Here is a 21936-nt window from a genome sequence, read left to right on the forward strand (position 1 = left end):
TGTCAATAAACAAATTGTCTAATTTCTTATAGTCAAGGAGTTTTTTCAATGGAATTAGATGACACATCTTTGAGAACCTGTCAATGACCTCCCAGACAACCGTCCTCCCCTGGGAGGAAGGAATATTAGTTATGAAGTCCATAGAGATGTGGGCCCAAGGTCTCTGCGGAATGGGCATGGGGCAAAGTTGAACCACGGGACATCTCCTGGGTACCTTTGCCCTTGCGCAAATGTCACATGCAAAGACAACTACATCTCATGACCAAGTAGGCCACCAATAATCTCTGGAAACCAAATGTCTAGTACCGGCAATCCCCGGATGACCAGTGAGTACAGAACAATGAGACTCCTTCAAAACTTTAAGACGAAGATTGGAAGGGACAACAATTTACCAGACGGAAGATTACTGGTAGCCAAATCCTAACAACATTGTATTTCAGAGGCAAGATCAGAATCAATGGCTACAATGACAATACCAGGAGAGAGGATGTTAACAGGGTCAGAATCAAGCTAGGACAATAAGTAACAATAAAATTAAACTGGGGTGAAGAACGAGGTCCAACAGATACATCAAATTATTGTGTTCCATAAGTACAATTATTTGTTCACTAGGCCGTTCAAGTAAACAATGCCATTCTCTGAATGTCCATTTTGATGGGTAATAATTCACGATTGCCAATGTCATAATTCCTCTCCACAGAGGAAAATTTCTTGAAAAGAAGGTACATGGTTGTAAATTAGTCAGAGAAAATGACCCCTGTGACAAAACAGCCCCTATTTTAATCTCTAAAGCATCCACTTCAACATTTAATTGCTTGGTAACGTCAGGCTGAATAAGAATTGCAGCACTACTGAAACTTTTCTTCAGAGTTTCAAAAGCAGACAGCATCAGGAGACCAATGTATTAGATCCGCCCCTTTCCTGGTTAAATCAGTAAACGGCTTGACAATGATAGAAAAATGTAATACATTTTCTATAATAATTTGAAAACCCAAGAAATCTTTGAAGGAAGTCGGTCTAGCCCAATTGACAACATCTTGCACTTTAGCGGGATCCATATAAAATTTTTTAGATGACAGTATATAACCCAAGAAAAAAAACGTCTCTTACACCAAAAACACATTTATTGAATTTTCTCTTAGTTTTTGTAGAAATTTTCTCACATGTGTAACAAGTGAAGCCCAGTGAGAAGAAAACAATTTAAATATCGTCAAGATAGACAACAAAGAGACCCAGAAATTCAGGAAAACATCATTAAGTTTTAGAAGACTGCTGGAGCATTACACAGCCCAAAGGGCATTACAAGGTATTAAAAATACCCTTTACGGGTATAGAATGCCATCTTCCATTCGTCCCCATCTCATATTGTAATGAAATTATAGGCTCCTCTGAGGTCGATCTTAGAAAACTACCAAACCCCAACAATTTGATTATAAAGATCATTATCTTATTTAATTCCCTATAGCCAATACAAGGGCATAAACCAACGTATTTTTTCCCAACAAAAAAGAACCCAGCTCCCATAGGCTATACAGACAGCCGAATATGTCCTTTCCTTAGACTTTCTTAAATATAATCTTTCATGGCCTGTCTTTCGGGTCCAGAAAGATTATAGATTTTGCCCTTAAGGAATTTGGCACCAGCTATAAGTTCTATACAGCACAGTCATAATTACGATGTGGAGGCAAGGTCTCGGATGCTTTTTTGGAAAAAAATATCCTGAAAATCTTTAAAGTGGTTGGTCACCTTCTGGTAATTGTTGACAAAGGCTTTTGTGAGATGATTATATGAAATTAACTAATATAATTTTTGTTGAGATTCTGCACCATTTTCTAGATTTAATAAGGTATGCCCCTTTGTTTACAATGTCTTTTGTGCTGTCCAGACAGAGGTCTTGCCATAAGATGGCCGCTGATGGAGTGTCATGTGACCAGGCAAATCACCTCCATGTGATGTCTCCAAATACACAGCACCTGACATCTGTACTTGTTCTGTTGGGAGTTTAGTCCAGGTGCAGTGTGTTTGAACAGAGAAGACATTACAAGAAGGTGATTTGCCTGGTCACATGACCCACCATCAGCAGTCATCTTATGCACAGAATCTCTGTGTGGACAGCACAAAAGACTTTGTAAACAAAGGAGCATACCTTATGAAATATTGAAAATACCACATAGTTTCAACAAAGACTATATTAGTTAGTGCCATACAATTATCTTACAAACACATTGGTCAACAATACCCAGAAAGTGGCCAACCCTTTTAATATATTCAGGTAACGGACCTTCCTCTAGTTCAAGATCAGAAAGCTAAATAGAAATGCAATGAATAGAGCACTAAGGACCCCATTTTACTAATTTCCAAACACTCCAATTAAAGACAGGACTGTGTGCCCTCAACCAGGGTAATCCCAGGATGACGTCAGCAGACAAATGTCTCATGACATATCAGGCACACTTTTCAGAATGAATAAAACCAACCTTCATTAGCAAATCTGGAGTCCTAAACTCAATCAATCCTCCGGTCAAGGGAGTAGTATCCACCCCAGAGACTGCAATTGGTTCAGGTAACCTAAGTAATTTGAATCCCAGAGCAATCACAAATCAAAATTAACAAAACTAGCTGCAGCCCCATCAGTTTTTTCACACACTGAAGTTTTCCACCTTTGGCCTAGTGGGACAGGATCACAGTTGATGTGCAGGACTGCCACGGTACCCACTTGTATGGGTTCTTCAGACTCCATTGGCTTCTTAACCACAGACAACTGACAGACAGAAGGGAAGGAAGAAGGACAAACAGAGACAGAATATTAACTTTCACATTCTCTAAGACGTCCGTTCAGTCGTATAGTCAGAGACATGACCTAATCTAATGACCTTGGTGTTGGGTCACTAACTAGAAGGACCTTTAGAGTGTCTGAAAGGCCCAGTCTGAACTGTTATCTAAGGGCCAGATCATTCCAGCCAGACACATTACATCACCTGTGGAACAATACTCTACTGGTCGCCTGCCTTGATGCAAAGAGAGGACTCTCCGCATAATCTGCTCTGTCAGGCTCATCGTATAAAAGACCTAGAGTTGAAAAAAAGGTCAACAGAATATAGCTCTGGGAAATTGAGTGGAAGTTAGAATGCCCATTCCTGAGGGTCACCTTGCAACAGAGACATGATGATACCAACTCTCTGTGCCATGGTACCCAAAGAATGAGGCCTCAAGCAAAAATAGAGTTTGCAACGCTACTTAAAATTGCAAAACCCTTACAGTTACTATAGAAACGGTCAGGGAGCTTAATTTTAGGCTCTACCAGTGATGGGGGTGTGGAAGCAGGGGAACTTGTCTGGTGGAATTATTGCTGCTAGACTTTCTCAACTAAATCCTGCACCAACTGAGCAATACCCTCTATCTGTGAGGCTAAGGCTGCCATGGCATCAATAATATGGCAGGTACCAAGTCTTATTTTAGAAGGCCAGTCATAATGTCACGTCAGTAGAGTAGACATGGACAAGGACATTAAGGCCCTGGACTGCAACCCACACTGTCTTTACCTAAATGGCTATACTGCAACTGGTTGATGACAGAAGACACAGAGTGCTCAGAAGACAAGCCGAGGTCAGAAACACAGGATATCAATACAAAAACAAGGAACCTAGCTAGTGAGCCAACAAGACTATTACTTGCACTGGCTAACAGCACTAGGGGGTTTAAATAGAGCGCCGGGTACCTGGACCAGAACCTGATTGGTCTGGTGACCCGGCACTCCCATAGGTCAAATAACTAAACAGAACAACAATAGGAAAGAAGCGCTGTCAGTCAGACCACTGCCCATCTCCCTCAGCAGCGCATCTCAGCTGGAGCGTAAACGTCCGGCCTGAGGATCACGCCACCAGAGCCCAGAGAGGTAAGTTTATTACAATCATGCAGTATTAGTGCACAGTATCATGTAGTATTATTACACAATATCATGTAGTATTAGGACACCGTATCATGTGGTATTATTACACAATATCATGTAGTATTATTACACAATATCATGTAGTATTAGGACACCGTATCATGTGGTATTATTACACAATATCATGTAGTATAAGTACACAATATCATGTGATATTATTACACAATATCATGTAGTATAAGTACACAATATCATGTGGTATTATTGCACAATATCTGTTACCAGCTTGCCAGTCAACTTGCTCTGGGGCTGTGAAGTGGCCGCGAGGAGTGAGACGCGCTGTTGAGCCATGTCCCCATGATGCACAGTTTGTGATGTGCTGCTTAAGCCCTGGTGACAAAGTGCACATGCTTGCTGGGGGAGATTAGTAGTTATACGTATCACCCATGTATGTTTATTATGCAGACTGAGTGACAGCTCAGCCTGCCTATCTCAGGACTGCTTCTTTTCTGGTCAAGTGGGACACTGAGTCCCAGGACTTATGTTCTGATCCAGGGACTCGTGCTCTATTTAAATAACCTGCAGGCAATACACCCTTGGCAGTTGTAGGTTTTCCCTTGCTGTGCTCCGGTTGCTATTTTTCATTCTTGGATTATTGCTATTAGGATTTGACTTCGGCTTGACTTGGACCTCTCTCTCTGCTTAGTGATTTTTAACATGTTTTCCCATCTGGTTCTGACCTTTGCTTTGGCTTCTCGTGACCACCCTCCGCTCTGTGATTTGGTACTGTATTGACTTCCTAACTTTGACCTATTTTTGTATGACCCTTCTCTGTGTTTGTCTGTTTTGGGTTCCAGTTGTGTGAACAGGTCCCTGCAGTTTTTACAGCGGGTGCTTGTTTGGCTCCTGCACTTACCAGCATAGGGATGGTTAACAGTTGTGGACTTGCCGCTTAGGACTTGCTCTTCAAGTTAGGGCTCACTGCGTGAGTGTGTTTCCCAGACTACGATCATGACAATATCATATCATATTCGTACACAATATCATATCGTATTATTACACAATATGTAGTATCATGTAGTATCATTACACAATAACATGTAGTATTATTACACAATACCATGTTGTATTACTACAAAATACCATGTAGTAGCATTACATAATATTGTGTAGTATTATTACACAATTACATGTAGTATTACTACACAATGCCATGTAGTATCATTACAAAATTTGGTAGTATTATTGCACAATACCATGTGGTTTCATTACACAGTATCGTAGTACTGTTACACAATGCCATGTAGTATCATTACATAATATGTAGTATTAGTACACATTATGATGTAGTATTACACATTATCATGTAGTATTATTACCACATTTTTTGCCCTATAAGACGCAGTTTTTTCCCCCCCAAAGTGGGGGTAAAATGCCACTGCGTATTATTGAGTAAATACTAATAAGCTCTTCCATTATGGAAGCGCTCATTAGTATCGGACGACTGGGAAGCGGTGAAGGCTCTCTACTCACCGCTTCCTGGTCCTTGGCCGTTAGCTGTGAAGGCTGCACACAGCGTGAGGGCACTCTGTTACCTCACGCTGTGCGTGCAGGTTCACAACACAGTCAACAGAAGGATGAAGAGGATTGCGATGTAGGTGATGAGCGGCGCCATCCGGGAGCAGGAGAGGTAATATGAGACTGGGGGGCAAATATGAGACTGGGGGGCTGATTAAATGAGGCATGGGGCCTGATTTGAGACTGGGGGTCTGATCGGAGGTCTGAATGGGGTTTTATTTATATTGGGGCTCATATCTGAGGTCTAAGTAAGGGTCATTCAGTTTTGGGTGTGAGTTGAGGTCTGATTGTGGGTCTGATCTGAGGTCTTATTGGAGTCTTACTATTAGTACATAATACCATGTAGTATCATTACAAAATGTCATGTAGCATAATTACACAATACCATGTAGTATTACTACACAATACCATGTAGTATTACTACTCAATACCATGTAGTATTATTTCAGAATACCATGTAGTATTATTTCAGAATACCATGTAGTATTTTTTCAGAATACCATGTAGTATTTGTACACAATATCATGTAAACAATATATCAAATCCAGTGCTGCATCAATATTTTTCATTTATAGAAGTGTACAAAGCAGTAAAAATGGTCTATGCATTTCAGGCTACACTAGCCCTTTTTCAAAGGTGATTTCTTTGAAAAGGACTAGTGTAGCCTGAAATACGCAAGTAATTGTTACTCTATATAATAAAAAATACATTTTTAATTTGGTGCAGTGTTGGATTTTGTATACTGTACACTGTGGAGTACAAACTCTCCATGACATGCCCAGTCCAGAGGACGTGAGAGGCTACGGCTTGGCGAGCTGGTTGAAGGTCGAGACCTACTGTCTACAATATCATGTAGTATTAGTAAACAATTCCATATAGTATTATTACCAAATATCATGGATTATTAGTGCGCGATATCATGTAGTATTATTACACAATACCATATAGTATTATTACAAAATAACATGTAGCATTAGTATACAATATTATGTAGTATTATTACAAAATATCATGTAGTATTTTACACAAAACCATGTAGTATTAGTAAACAATACCATATAATGTTACTACAAAATGTCATGTATTATTAGTGCACAATACCATGTAGTATCCTTACAAAATAACATGCAGTATTAGTACACAATATTATGTAATATTAAAATATCATGTAGTATTATTACAGAATACCATGTAGTATTAGTACACAATACCGTGTAGTATTACTACACAATATCATATAGTATTACAAAATACCTTGTACTATTAGTAAACAATACCATGTAGTATTAGTACACAATATCATATAGTATTGTAAGGCTACTTTCACACCAACAGTTTTTGCAGATCCGTCATTACAATAATACAATCGCATGCATCCGTCATGAACGGATCCGGTTGTATTATGTCTTCTATAGCCATGACGGATCCGTCTTGAACACCATTGAAAGTCAATAGGGGACGGATACGTTTTCTATTGTGTCAGAGAAAACGGATCTGTCCCTATTGACTTACATTGTGTGCCAGGCAGCGTTTTAGTGTCCACCTCGGAAGCGGAATAGAGACTGATCGGAGGCAAACTGATGCACTCTGAGCGGATCCTTTTCCATGCAGACTGCATCAGGGCAAAAACTGATCTGTTTCGGACCGCTTGTGAGAGCCCATGACGGATCTCAGAAACGGAAAGCCAAAACGCCAGTGTGAAAGTAGCCTTACAAAATATAATGTAGTATTAGTGCACAATACCGTGTAGTATTAGCACTCAATATCATGTAGTATTGCAAAATATTTTGTACTATTAGTACATAATACCATATACACAGTATTAGTACACAATATCATGTAGTATTAGCGTACAATACCATGTAGTATTAGTGCACAATACCGTGTAGTATTAGCACACAATATCATGTAGTATTATTACAGAATACTATGTAGTATTAGTGCACAATACCGTGTAGTAGTAGCACACAATACCGTGCAGTATTAGCACACAATATCATGTAGTATTGCAAAATACCTTGCACTATTAGTACATAATACCATGTACACAGTATTAGTACACAATATCATGTAGTATTAGTGTACAATACCATGTAGTATTAGTACACATTACCATGTAGTATTAGTACACTATACTATGTAATATTATTACAAAATTTCAATGATATTTTTCGTTTCCTGCATACAGCCTAGTAGAGTTCACCGCTATGAAATCACATCCATGGATATTAAACCCGCAGTATTTCTACACAGATTCTGATTATTTTAAACAATGTGTGTTACCTCCCTGGATTCTAGTTGTCATGGAAATATTGTATTGGCAGGTCTCTGAGGGGTCTAGCGGAGAGTCGGTGAGCAGAGATGAGGTATGGCCATGCTGACACGCTGAGGATAGATAGGGAGAAGCTATAGGCAGAGGGCACAGGATGCATTGTATGAGCACTACACACAAGACAATGGATAGGGCTAGGGAGATAACAAGAGATGGAATTTAACGGAAAGAAAGCGATAAAAAAAGAAAGCGAGACATGGAATAAAGTAGAGATAAAAAAAAAAAGATCATCCGAGAGCAAGTTAGAGAAAGACAGCCAGGCTGAACATTTTGTGGGTCTCTCCCTCAGCTGCCTGTCAGACTGATTCAATGAATTAGGCGTGTGGTTCTGGGCTGCAGGAGGGAGCTCAGTGCTGTGAATCAGACCTCAGCAGCCAGCTAAAGGTCAGAATTATTGATTTCTTTCCATAGGGGGGGCTAGAACTGTCCGTCACTGACAGCCCCCTCTTTCAGAAGATGGCAGGCGCAATACTAAAGAGGCAACGTGTGTAGGCATGAGTTGTGTCCGGGGCGGAATAGCTCTTAGTTCTAGGGAAATATTATTATAATGGTGACATTATCTGGATAAAAATGACATTTTGCAGTCTCTGTGTACAACTTTTGCTAGTTAAAAATTAAAGGGATTTAAAAAAAAATTATATTTATATCGTTCAGGTTTAAATGGAAGGATAAGTGATGTTTTTTGTTAACTCAAAATCCAAAAACAATCACTAAAAATTAAAGGGTTGGTCAAGCAGCTAATGTTTGTGATAGCCTTCCTACTCTCCCATATGACAGCTCATCGATAATCAGGAACGGCGAATTGAAATGCCAAGTCCTTTTGTTAGCGGGTATGTGAGCCTGCCCCTCCTGCTAAGCCCCACCCCTTTTCTTGTCACTTTAGAAAAGTGGCGAGAAGCTCAAAAAGTTTCAAATTAGGGTGCAAATATGATGTGCTTTAGTAAGTGACCCTCAATGAGCTCTGAACTTTAAAATCCACAAGCATGCATGTCAGAGGGAGATATATGTGTATGACTTAAACCAGGCATGCTCAACCTGCGGCCTTCCAGCTGTTGCAAAACTACAACTCCCAGCATGCCAAAACAGCCTATAGCTATCAGCCTACAGCAGGGAGTTGTAGTTTTACAACAGCTAGAGGGCCGCAGATTTAGCATGCCTACTTAAACAAAACAGAAATCACCAAAGAACACAGTGCAACTTGAACCACTCTAGGAACACAAATACATATCTAAAAATATACTTTTATCACTGCATTTTACTCATATTGGGTCTTTATTAAAAAATTTAAAGTTTTTGTTCTAAAGCCTTCACTTTCAGTGTATGTTCAGAATATCTTGCTTTCTACAGTACTTTACAATGAATCCTTCAAGGAACTGCACTGAAGGCTGGATGTGTAGCCCTTATTGCTGAACTCCTGACAGCTTATACACACTCATATATGCCATATTATTATCAGTTTAATACAAATTTAGGGCTCATGCACACGACCGTATGTATTTTGCGGTCTGCAATAAAAACACGGATGACGTCCATGTGCATTCCGTATTTTGCGGAACGGAACAGCTGGCCCCTAACAGAACTGTACTATCCTTATCCTTAATGCGGACAAGAATAGGACATGCTCTATTTTTTGCAGAACGGGTATGCGGACATACGGAAACGGAATGCACACGGAGTAACTTCATATTTTTTTGCGGACCCATTGAAGCGAATAGTTCCGTATACGGTCCGCAAAAGAAATAGAACGGACACGGATTCGCTGAACTTCACAAAAAAATTTACTTAGTGAGTTACTTAGTCACGAAGCACATTTTTTGTAAGTAGCGGGTGCAATGATAGGGAGCTGCGATAGCGCCGCCCCCGTCATTGTACCCCTCAGATGCCGCGTTCATACATGATCGTGGCATCTGAGTGAAAAATTAACAATACATTTTTTTTTTATCAAACTTGCCACCTCCATTGGCTCACGACGGGCCTGCCGCCACCATCTTGCTTGAAGTTTTCGGTTGAAATCCTGTGCGGCGCGAGATTACATCATCGCGCCGGCTGGCGTGGTGACATATGACATCATCACACCGGCCTGCGTGATGATGTAATCTCGTGCCACACGCGATTTTAGCCGAGATCTTCAAGCAAGATGGAGTCTGGCGGCCCGTGGCAAGCAAATGGAGGAGGTAAGTTTGAATTTTTTTTGTTTTTTATACTATTTCAGGTTAAATCGATTTATTGACACAAAGCACGAGGAAATTCGGTTTCTAAGCGAATCGAATTTATCCTGAAATTGGGATCGAATTCCACTTGTGAGATTCGATTCGCTCATCTCTAGTCTACACATTTAGCCATCAGAGCAGTGTCATAACAGATTCATTGTAAAATAGAAAGCAAGATGGTCTGCAGATACACTGAAAGTCAAGGCTGTAGAAAAAACGGAATAAATGATTATTAGGCTGAGTTCACACGGGCCTTGCGGGAAAAGGTCCGGGTGCGTTGCGGGAATATGCTTGATTTTTCAGCGCGAGTGCAAAACATTGTAACATTGCGTGAGAAAAATCAGCATGTTTGGTACCAAAACCCGAACTTCTTCACAGAAGTTCGGGTTTGGGTTAGGTGCTTGGTAGATGGTATTATTTTCCCTTATAACATGGTTATAAGGGAAAATAATAGCATTCTTAATACAGAATGCATAGTACAATAGCGCTGGAGGGGTTAAAAAAAATATATAAAAAATAACTTAACTCACCTTAATCCACTTGCTCACGGAGCCGGCATCTCTTCTGTCTTCTTTTTTGCTGTGTGCAGGAAAAGGACCTGTGGTGATGTCACTCCGGTCATCACATGGTCCATCACATGATCCATCACCAAGGGAAAATAATAATGATCGGGTCTCCATCCCGATCGTCTCCTAGCAACCGTGCGTGAAAATCGCACCGCATCTGCACTTGCTTGCGGATGCATGCGATTTTCACGCAGCCCTATTCACTTCTATGGGGCCTGCGTTGCATGATAAACGCACAATATAGAGCATGCTGCGATTTTCACGCAATGCATAAGTGATGCGTGAAAATCACCTCTCATGTGCACAGCCCCATAGAAATAAATGGGTCCAGATTCAGTGCGGGTGCAATGCGTTCACCTCCCGCATTGCACCCGCGCGGAACACTCGCCCGCGTGAACTCAGCCTTAGTCCAATATGTTTAAAATGCAATGATTTGGATTATGGCCGCAGATTTCTGGCCAGTGTTTTGTATTTTGTTCTCATTGTGTGTGCAATGATATCCTTCTGTTGACAGTGAGAATTACATGTGTAGCGCTTATCAAAGTGTTGCTTCCCAGAGAATTGTGAAATATTTTCATTTAGGCTAAGAGGAGCGTCCTCCAATGTGAAGCCTCCAACTGGGAATAATAACCTCATTGACTTAATGAGGGGAATTGATTACCTGTAACCCTCAAGCAAATAACACTTACACAACTGATTCCATGACAGCAGACAACTAATTAAAGGCCCTAAGAGTTCAAATACCAACATATGTATCCATTAAAATATGATTGCATAAGTGTTTAATTAGGTGGACGATCCATATCCTATAGTTTAAATGTATTCCTTATATTGAAATTGTGGTTTCTTGTACCAGAAATAGAAGAAATTACAACAGTTAGATACAAGGGCAATGAATAAGCCGCATATAATGAAGTTGTTAAAATATTAGAAGACGTTATCATTAGTCAAGGTAGGTAAGTAGACATTTATTTTCTGTACAGCATTGTATGCTTATACAGACGTGGACAAAATTGTTGGTACCCTTTGGTCAATGAAAGAAAAAGTCACAATGGTCACAGAAATAACTTTAATCTGACAAAAGTAATAATAAATTAAAATTCTATAAATGTTAACCAATGAAAGTCAGACATTGTTTTTCAACCATGCTTCAACAGAATTATGTAAAAAAATAAACTCATGAAACAGGCATGGACAAAAATGATGGTACCCCTAGAAAACACAGAACATAATGTGACCAAAGGGACATGTTAATTCAAGGTGTGTCCACTAATTAGCATCACAGGTGTCTACAACCTTGTAATCAGCCATTGGGCCTATATATATGGCTCCAGGTAATCACTGTGTTGTTTGGTGATATGGTGTGTACCACACTCGACATGGACCAGAGGAAGCAAAGGAAAGAGCTGTCTCAAGAGATCAGAAAGAAAATTATAGACAAGCATGTTAAAGGTAAAGGCTATAAGACCATCTCCAAGCAACTAGATGTTCCTGTGAGTACAGTTGCACATATTATTCATAAGTTTAAGATCCATGGGACTGTAGCCAACCTCCCTGGACGTGGCCGCAGGAGGAAAATTGATGACAAATCTAAGAGACGGATAATCCGAATGGTAACAAAAGAGCCTAGAAAGACTTCTAAAGAGATTCAAGGTGAACTTCATGCTCAAGGAACATCAGTGTCAGATCGCACCATCCGTCGTTGTTTGAGCCAAAGTGGACTACATGGGAGACGACCAAGGAGGACACCATTGTTGAAAACGAATCATAAAAAAGCAAGACTGGAATATGCCAAACTACATGTTGACAAGCCACAAAGCTTCTGGGAGAATGTCCTGTGGACAGATGAGACAAAAATCGAAGTTTTTGCCAAGGCACATCAGCTGTATGTTCACAGACGAAAAAATGAAGCATATCAAGAAAAGAACACTGTCCCTACTGTGAAACATGGAGGAGGCTCTGTTATGTTCTGGGGCTGCTTTGCTGCGTCTGGCACAGGGTGTCTTGAATCTGTGCAGGGTACAATGAAATCTCAAGACTATCAAGGAATTCTAGAGAGAAATGTACTAGCCAGTGTCAGAAAGCTTGGTCTCAGTCGCAGGTCATGGGTCTTGCAACAGGACAATGACCCAAAACACACCGCTAAAAACACCCAAGAATGGCTAAGAGGAAAAAATTGGACTATTCTAAAGTGGCCTTCTATGAGCCCTGACCTCAATCCTATTGAGCATCTTTGGAAGGAGCTGAAACATGCAGTCTGGAAAAGGCACCCTTCAAACCGGACACAACTGGAGCAGTTTGCTCATGAGGAGTGGGCCAAAATACCTGCTGAGAGGTGCAGATGTCTCATTGACAGTTACAGGAAGCGTTTGATTGCAGTGATTGCCTCAAAAGGTTGCGCAACAAAATATTAAGTTAGGGGTACCATCATTTTTGTCCATGCCTGTTTCATGAGTTTATTTTTTTACATAATTCTGTTGAAGCATGGTTGAAAAACAATGTCTGACTTTCATTGGTTAACATTTATAGAATTTTAATTTATTATTACTTTTGTCAGATTAAAGTTATTTCTGTGACCATTGTGACTTTTTCTTTCATTGACCAAAGGGTACCAACAATTTTGTCCACGTCTGTATATATCTATATGTACTAGGTTTCCCAATGTTTATTATTCCTACTGTGGGCTTCTTATTACTTATTTGGCTGCAAACTGTCTAAAATAAAATAAAAAATTAAAAGGTAAATGTACTGTATATGTATAAACATATGGAGTTCATGGTCAGATTCACCCGCAGGCAGGGGTGGGATTTAAACTTTTAACAAAAGGTTCCCTACTGAGCGGCGGAAAGGCGGTGTCAGTGTCACGACACACACGTTTATATACACATACACTGTATATATGCAACACACATACATAAATACACCATATATACATCACACACACATACCACCCAACTAAGGAGCTAAACTATTAGCGGCACGTAAGCATTTTCCAACAGTTTTGACAGAGTTCCCAGAGGTGCTGAGCGCTTTTTGGTTGTTTCTTAATCCATCTCAAAAGGTCAGGTGATTGTGGAAGCGATGTTATCTGACACAGCAGTTCATCACTTTCCTTCTTAATCAGGTAGCCCCTACACAGCCTGGAGGTGTATGTTGGGGTCATTGTCCTGTTGAAAAAGAAATGATGGTTCCACTAAGCGCAAATCAGATGGGATGGCATATTGTTGGAGAAGGCTGTTGTAGTGTTGCTGGTTAAGTGTGCCTTGAAATTTTAATAAATCTCTGTGACACCTGTGAAGTACCCCAACACCATCACACCTCCCCCTCTATGCTTCACGATTGGGAACCACACATGTAGAAAAACCATCTGCTCTACTTTTGGCTGTTGGAACAAAAAATCTCAAAGTTTGACTTATCAGACCAAAGTACAGATTTCCACTGGTGTAATGTCCATTCCTTGTGTTTCTTGACCCAAGACATTCTCTTGTTCTTCTTCTTCCTCAGTAGTGACTTCTTTGCAATAATTTGACCATAGAGTCCTATTTCCTGAAGTCTCCTCCAAAGAGTTGATGTTGAGATATGTCTGGTACTTGATCACTGTAAAGCTCTAATTTGAGGTGCTGTTAATTTGTGTTTTTTGAGGCTGATAATTAATGAACGTATCCTCTGCAGCAAAATAACTCTTGGTCTTCCTTTCCTGGGGTGGTCCTCATTAAAGCTAGCTTCATTATACCATTTGCTGGTTTTCATAACTGCACTTGAGGATACCTTTAAAGTTCTGTAAATTTTTCAGATTCACTGACCTTCATGTCTTAATGTAATGATGGGCTGTCATTTAACTTTACTTAGTTGAGTGGTTCTTGCCCTACTATGGATTAGATAGGGATAATCTCTGTAATTTTGTACCAATTCTACCTCCCTACAACACAACTGATGGTCTCAAGCACATTATTGCAGTGAGTCCCAGAAAAACCAGTGCAGAGGATGGGAGTGGCCCTGATAAAGTGTTGTGTCATGGTGTACTGCCTCAGGCTGTTAGTCCCTGGGGATCGTTGCATTGAAAATGTAGTTTTTAAGAATGAGGCCAGAAATAAACGTAGAACAGCTTATTTTACTAAGTGCTAAATATAAATTCAGGTATATTCAATAGCAGCGGATTCCAAGTGCAATTCTGGCACCAGTAAGGATTGTAGAGGTAGGTTGGATAGCTGCAGTTTAGCACTTAGTAGTGGCCTAGTACTATTCTGGGTCATGGGTGTCTTAGCTATAGTCCCTCACCTCACAACAGTGTCTTTTAATGGTCTTGGCTGTCTGATTCCACTCAAGTATCTGCTTGAGGACATATTTAGTTATTTTCTTTGGAGAACCCTTCACGGGAGCATGGGCTCAGGTGGGTGCTTCCTCTCATCTCTGTGGTTTACAGGAACTCCCCCTCCTGGCAGGAAGCAGGGGCAGTCCACTCCAAATACACTCCAAGAGTGGAGGAACAGGGTGGATAGCCCTGTTCCTTGACAACAATTGCCATCCACTCCTTACTGGTAGTAACGGTTACAGCATACAATAAAAAAAAACATAACCATGCCATACAACTTTTGAAAAGCACAAAGAGGGACAATATGTGTGGTGCACCAGTGCTAATATTTTCATACTAGGCTACACCTCTCATAACATAACTCATAACTATACACACCCAATCCCACCCAGTCTCCTTAATGACCCCAGATATTAATTATTTCCCCTTTGTGCCACCACACAGTGGTTATGCTCACATTGTTCCCCCTGACGTAGTTATGCCGACATTGTGCTCTATCACAGTAGTAATGCCCAAATTGTACCCTTTTCAGTAGCAATATCCAAGTTGTGCCCCTTACAGCAGTTATGCCTACATTATGCCCCTTTCACAGTAGTAATGCCCACATTGTGCCCCTTCACAGTAGTAATTCCCATATTGTGCCCCTAACAGAAACAATGGCCACATTGTGCTGCCCACAGTAGTTATGCCCACATGTGTGCCCTTCACAGTAGTTATGCCCACATGTGTGTCCTTCACAGTAGTTATGCCCACATGTGCGCCTTTCACAGTAGTTATGCCCACGTGTGCCCTTTACATTAGTTATGCCCATATGTGTGCCCCTTCACAGTAGTTATGCCCATATGTGTGCCTTTCACAGTAGTTATGCCCACATCTGCACACTTTGCAGTAGTTATGCCAACATGTGTCCTTTCACCTTAGTTATGCCCATGTGTGCCCCCTTCACAGTAGTTATGCCCAGATATGTGCAACCTTCATAGTAGCAATGCCCAGATATGTACCCCCTTCACAGTAATTATGTGCAGATATGTGCCCTCTTCACAGGAAGAAAAAAAAAACTGTAGTCACCTAGTTCACCCTCCGCTCCCCAGCAGAAGCAGGCAGGATACTGTTACACATCACGCTGCTGGGTTGTGTAGGAGGATTAAACAATATCAGTCACAAAATACACATAGATTTGCATTCACATATAGTGATCCTATGCGAAAAAGAACACCCTACAGTAACGTTCCTACTCAGTGTACATCAACATACACAAACAAAGGATAAACTGAGACTAAACGGGTTTAGTAGCAAAATGTAAATATACTTTATTCAATAATTCTCATTAAAAAAATATATATGATGTAATACATCAGATAAAAAGGTGGACTGCACCTGAGGGGACATAACACAATAAACCAATAGGTAGAGGGCAATAAGGCAACCACAATTGGCTAGAATATACACCAAATACACTGATATATAAAAGTATCACATAAATATCACAAGTATCTAGATCATATCAAAGTGCAAGTGCATATCTCTATAAATATACAGGGAGTAAATATCACATAAATATCAAAAATATCCAGATCATATCAAGGTACAAGTACATATCTCTATAAATACACAGAGAAAAATTATCAATACCCTAAGAATGGAGCCGTAAATAAAGTATGTGAACCCTTTGGAATGATATGGATTTCTGCAAAAATTGGTCATAAAATGTGATCTGATCTTTGTGGCGAGACCAATCTCGCCACATTGCATTGGAGAAGCCTGGTTGCCCGCCTGCTTCCTTTATACTATGGCCCCATGTTGAAACGCTTGATTTTCACCTGCAAAGACTATGTGAAAGAATTTAGCTCCATGGCAATTGAACTGTATTCGTGTAGTCTGAGTGCCATTCACCTAATAATTGAATGCACTCAGACCTGAGCTATCTGGGGATATGTTAAATGTTCATGTTTTATGCTATAGCTGCACAGTTAAATATTTTTATGTCTATTATTGTCTTTTGCTACTATGTGGCTAATGAAGTTTTGCCTCTGCCCTTGGAGATAAATTGGATTACTTCCTAATTATCTCCAGGACAGAAGACATTGTGTAAAACTGTGTATTCCCCTGCCTGTGATAATTACATTATCCCATTTTGTAAGGTAATTGTATCACAGTCAGAGGGGTGGATTTTGTGTGGGAGTGTCTAAGTGTATTGTACATGGTTACTGGTTGTTTTACAAAACCCTGTGGGTGGTACTAATGTGTAAGAATGTGTATATAAGAACAATAAACCCACAGCTCTGGCTGTCCACTGCTTTACCCTCAACACAGAGCTTGGTCTCGTTCTTTGGGGGATTGTATGCTGTTCCAGTCCGACTGCTAGGAGAGTAAACCTTTCATATGTTTTTTTGTATTCGGCTGTATGCAGCATTCATATGGTTTCCAGTTTGGGAGATTAAACGACTTTTACCCACTTTTATGCCCGGGGTGTCGTTAAAATCTTCATCTAAGTCACAACAATAGACAATCACAGTCTGCTTAAACTAATAACACACAAATAATTAAATGTTACCATGTTTTTATTGAACACACCATGTAAACATTCACAGTGCAGGTGGAAAAAGTATGTGAACCCCTAGACTAATGACATCTCCAAGAGCTAATTGGAGTGAGGTGTCAGCCAACTAGAGTCCAATCAATGAGATGAGACTGGAGGTGTTGGTTACAGCTGCCCTGCCCTATAAAAAAAACACACACCAGTTCTGGGTTTGTTTTTCACAATAAGCATTGACTGATGTGAATGATGCCTCGCACAAAAGAGCTCTCAGAAGACCTACGATTAAGAATTTTTGACTTGCATAAAGCTGGAAAGGGTTATAAAAGTATCTCCAAAAGCCTTGCTGTTCATCAGTCAATTGTCTATAAATGCAGAAAGTTCAGCACTGCTGCTACTCTCCCTAGGAGTGGCCGTCCTGTAAAGATGACTGCAAGAGCACAGCGAAGACTGCTCAATGAGGTGAAGAAGAATCCTAGAGTGTCAACTAAAGACTTACAAAAGTCTCTGGCATATGCTAACATCCCTCTTAGCGATTCTATGATACGTAAGACACTAAACAAGAATGGATTTCATGGGAGGATACCACAGAGGAAGACACTGCTGTCGCTGTCCAAAGAAAAAACATTGCTGCACGTTTAAAGTTTACACAAGAGCACCTGGATGTTCCACAGCAGTACTGGCAAAATATTCTGTAGACAGATGAAACCAAAGTTAAGTTGTTTGGAAGAAACAAACAACACTATGTGTGGAGAAAAAGTGGCACAGCACACCAACATCAAAACCTCATCCCAACTGTGAAGTATGGTGGTGGTGGCATCATGGTTTGCAGCTGCTTTGCTGCGTCAGGGGCTGGACGGATTGCCATCATCGAAGGAAAAATGAATTCCCAAGTTTATCAAGACATTTTGCAGGAGAACTTAAGGCCATCTGTCCACCAGCTGAAGCTCAACAGAAGATGGGTGTTGCAACAGGACAACAACCCAAAGCATAGAAGTAAATCAACAACAGAATGGCTTAAACAGAAGAAAATACGCCTTCTGGAGTGGCCCAGTCAGAGTCCTGACCTCAACCCGATTGAGATGCTGTGGCATGACCTCAAGAAAGCGAATCACACCAGACATCCCAAGAATATTGCTGAACTGAAACAGCTCTGTAAAGAGGAATGGTCAAGAATTACTCCGGACCGTTGTGCACGTCTGATCTGCAACTACAGTAAATGTTTGGTTGAAGTTATTGCTGCCAATGGAAGTTCAACCAATTATTAAAGGGAACCTGTCATGTGGATATTTGATTATAATCTAACTAATTATATACAATCATGAACTACTACAAAGTACCTTAGATGTATTCACTTACTGGTGTGACAGATGGTTACCTCATAATATACAGTACAGACCAAAAGTTTGGACACACCTTCTCATTCAAAGAGTTTTCTTTATTTTCATGACTATGAAAATTGTAGATTCACACTGAAGGCATCAAAACTACGAATTAACACATGTGGAATTATATACATAACAAAAAAGTGTGAAACAACTGAAAATATGTCATATTCTAGGTTCTTCAAAGTAGCCACCTTTTGCTTTGATTACTGGTTTGCACACGCTTGGCATTCTCTTGATGAGCTTCAAGAGGTAGTCACCTGAAATGGTCTTCCAACAGTCTTGAAGGAGTTCCCAGAGATGCTTAGCACTTGTTGGCCCTTTTGCCTTCACTCTGCGGTCCAGCTCACCCCAAACCATCTCGATTGGGTTCAGGTCCGGTGACTGTGGAGGCCAAGTCATCTGGCGCAGCACCCAATCACTCTCCTTCATGGTCAAATAGCCCTTACACAGCCTGGAGGTGTGTTTGGGGTCATTGTCCTGTTGAAAAATAAATGATGGTCCAACTAAGCGCAAACCGGATTGAATAGCATGCCGCTACAAGATGCTGTGGTAGCCATGCTGGTTCAGTATGCCTTCAATTTTGAATAAATCCCCAACAATATCACTAGCAAAGCACCCCCACACCATCACACCTCCTCCTCCATGCTTCACGGTGGGAACCAGGCATGTAGAGTCCATCCGTTCACCTTTTCTGCGTTGCACAAAGACACAGTGGTTGGAACCAAAGATCTCAAATTTGGACTCATCAGACCAAAGCACAGATTTCCACTGGTCTAATGTCCATTTCTTGTGTTCTTTAGCCCAAACAAGTCTCTTCTGCTTGTTGCCTGTCCTTAGCAGTGGTTTCCTAGCAGATATTCTACCATGAAGGCCTGATTCACACAGTCTCCTCTTAACAGTTGTTCTAGAGATGTGGCTGCTGCTAGAACTCTGTTTGGCATTGACCTGGTCTCTAATCTCAGCTGCTGTTAACCTGCGATTTCTGAGGCTGGTGACTCGGATGAACTTATCCTCCGCAGCAGAGGTGACTCTTGGTCTTCCTTTCCTGGGGCGGTCCGCATGTGAGCCAGTTTCTTTGTAGCGCTTGATGGTTTTTGTGACTGCACTTGGGGACACTTTCAAAGTTTTCCCAATTTTTCGGACTGACTGACCTTCATTTCTTAAAGTAATGATGGCCACTCATTTTTCTTTACTTAGCTGCTTTTTTCTTGCCATAATACAAATTCTAACAGTCTATTCAGTAGGACTATCAGCTGTGTATCCACCTGACTTCTCCACAATGCAACTGATGGTCCCAACCCCATTTATAAGGCAAGAAATCCCAATTATTAAACCTGACAGGGCACACCTGTGAAGTGAAAACCATTTCAGGTGACTACCTCTTGAAGCTCATCAAGAGAATGCCAAGAGTGTGCAAAGCAGTAATCAAAGCGAAAGGTGGCTACTTTGAAGAACCTAGAATATGACATATTTTCAGTTGTTTCACACTTTTTTGCTATGTATATAATTCCACAAGTGTTAATTCATAGTTTTGATGCCTTCAGTGTGAATCTACAATTTTCATAGTCATGAAAATAAAGAAAACTCTTTGAATGAGAAGGTGTGTCCAAACTTTTGGTCTGTACTGTATATCAGACGCTGTTTTGTTAACAGCGTCTGATATACCCGCTACCTGGTCCTCTGGTGGTCCCTTTTGCTTGGATCGACCACCAGAGGACACGCAGCTCTGTAATAAGTAGCACCAAGCACCACACTACACTACACCCCCCCGTCACTTATTAACCCCTTATTAACCCCTGATCACCCCCCTGTCATTGATCACCCCCCTGTAAGGCTCCATTCAGACGTCCGTATGTGTTTTGCGGATCCGCAAAACACGTACACCGCGGATCTGCAAAACACGGACACCGGCAATGTGCTTTCTGCATTTTGCGGATCCGCACATTGCCAGAACTATATAGAAAATGCCTTTTCTTGTCCGCAACTGCGGACAAGAATAGGACATGCTCTACAGGCTCTACAAAAAACGCAGTGTTCGCCCCACCGCAGTGACAGTCCGCCCCACCGCAGTGACAGAATTTTTTTTTCTGATAACTGCAAAAACACCGTAAAATCGCTGTGACGCTATAAAGATCACTTTTGAGGGGCATGGCAAATTCATAGAATTTATTTTTTTTGCCACAAGTTAGCAGAATTTATTTTAATTTTTTTGTTTTTTCTTACAAAGTCTCATATTCCACTAATTTGTGACAAAAAATAAAATCTCACATGAACTCACCATACCCCTCACGGAATCCAAATGCGTACTTTTTTTAGACATTTATATTCCAGACTTCTTCTCACGCTTTAGGGCCCCTAAAATGCCAGGGCAGTATAAATACCCCATAAGTGACCCCATTTTGGAAAGAAGACACCCCAAGGTATTCCGTGAGGGGCATGGCGAGTTCCTAGAATATTTTTTGTTTTGGCACAAGTTAGCAGAAAATGTTTTTGTTATTTTTTTCTCTTTTAAAATAATTTTCCGCTAACTTGTGCCAAAAAAAAAAAATATTCTAGGAACTCGCCATGCCCCTCACGTAATACCTTGGGGTGTCTTCTTTCCAAAATGGTGTCACTTGTGGGGTATTTATACTGCCCTGGCATTTTAGGAGCCCTAAAGCGTGAGAAGAAGTCTGGAATCCGAATGCCTAAAAATGCCCTCCTAAAAGATACTCATTGGAAAGTCCTACCATTAAAGTGCTGTAGAAATTCTGCCCACACTGCTAGATCCCATTTTAATTCTCTCCCCAACCTAATAAAATGATGTGGGGCCGTCACACCCGCCGTAGCCCCCGCTAATCATCGACAAAAAATCCTCCCCATTGGCATAATCTTACACGCGAAGTTGAGTTTTCCAAGCAAGGATTGTAAATCCTTTAATCTGATCTTTAGCGCCTTCCGTGCCTGGTCCACCACGATGCGCAGATCTCGTACCTTTTCCTCAGGCAATCTACTTTCTATCCTGTCCGTGTTAATGACTATACCCAAAAAACTCAACTCCATAGTGGGACCCACAGTTTTTCCTCCGCTAACGGCACCCCAAACCGACCAAAAACGGATTCCAAGGTGCTAAGCAACAAAGAACA

Source organism: Bufo gargarizans, chromosome 3 (genome assembly GCF_014858855.1).
Source record: "Bufo gargarizans isolate SCDJY-AF-19 chromosome 3, ASM1485885v1, whole genome shotgun sequence".
NCBI lineage: Eukaryota > Metazoa > Chordata > Amphibia > Anura > Bufonidae > Bufo > Bufo gargarizans.